Genomic DNA, 1,457 nt, shown 5'->3' on the forward strand with positions numbered 1-1,457 from the left:
GGAAATGACATGGCCTGCTGGGTCTCGCTGGCCAGCCTGGCCCTCTTGAGGCGCTGATCCGGAGCTGGTAGTCTCTACAGTGCCTGCCAGCTCTGAGATCCCCAGTGAAGGGCTAGTCTGCTGCTGAGCGTAGTGCCTGGGCACACAAGGCAGCCCCTTCCCCAAACACCCCCTCCTCCAGGGAGTCCTCCTTCTTGACTAGAGGAGCTGAACGACTTTCAAGGAATGAGAGCTGGAGACCAGGCTTTGGGTGCTGGCATGGATGGGCCATGTGACCTGGGGCCAGTCACCTGTTTCCTCTTCTGGGTAGTAGAAATGACACTTTACCCAGCTTCCTTCCAGGTTGTGGGGGTCAAATGAGTCTGCTGCTGAATGCGGGTGAACCTGGGGTGAGCAGTGAGGGCTACCCAAGGCCATGCAGAGGCCAAGGCAGGCCGGGCCCCTGGCTCCTCCAGGGGGAGAGGAAGAGGGAGTGGCAACAACCAGGACCCTGCATGCTTGGACTTGGGGCTGCCCCTTCCGGGGTGCCTGCTGTCCCCAGGGACCCAGAAAATGTCCTTCCCTTGGTTTGTCAGCTGAGAAAGAAAAGTAACCCTTGTCATTGGAAGCCCAGCCCTTCTAGGGACATTCCGTAAAGCCAGCAGTTGGGAGTGTCTCTAAAAGTTTAAACTCCAACAGCGGTATTATGGACACAAAACCAAAAGACACGGAAGGCTGGTGCACAGACATCTCCAGAGGTGCAGGAAAGTGAGCTGTGTGTGTGTGTGTGTACAGGTCAATTCCAAATTCCCTAACTATCCCTTCCTGTGATATATCCCCTGTGATAACCCCAAGTTCATTCTCTCAGTCTGTGATTCTGTTTCTGTTTTGTGAATAAGTTTTGTTTCATTTGTTTTGAAATTTAGCATATAAGTGACATATCTCTTTCTCTGTCTGACTTATTTCACACAGAATGACAATATCTAGCTCCATCTATGTTGCTGCAAATGGGATTAGTATCTTAGTGTGAGGACTCAGGCAGAAGGCACCAACCAATACTCAGGAAGAAGAGGGCTCTCACCAGATAAGGAGCCCATGCTGGCACCTTGATCTTGGACTTTTAGTCTCCAGAACTGAAAAAAAGTCTTTGTTTCTAAGACATATTTGTAAGAACACCAAGATAACTACTGATTTTCTCTTCTAATTTATTAATTTTTATTGAGATATAATTGATATATAGATTTCAAGCGTACAACATAGTGGTGTATAGTTTTTAAAGATTATACTCCATTTATAGTTATTATGAAGTATTGGCTATATTCCTTGTGTTGAAAATTATATCCTTGTAGCTTATTTATTTTATACATGGATCCTCTTCATTTAGGTCAGGGTCTTGATATACAACTAGGACTTCCATTTGTTTTCTCAGCTTCTCCTTTTTCTCTTACCCCACCCCTTGTTACTAGGGACACACAGAT

Source organism: Ovis aries, chromosome 2 (genome assembly GCF_016772045.2).
Source record: "Ovis aries strain OAR_USU_Benz2616 breed Rambouillet chromosome 2, ARS-UI_Ramb_v3.0, whole genome shotgun sequence".
NCBI classification, from domain to species: Eukaryota; Metazoa; Chordata; class Mammalia; order Artiodactyla; family Bovidae; genus Ovis; species Ovis aries.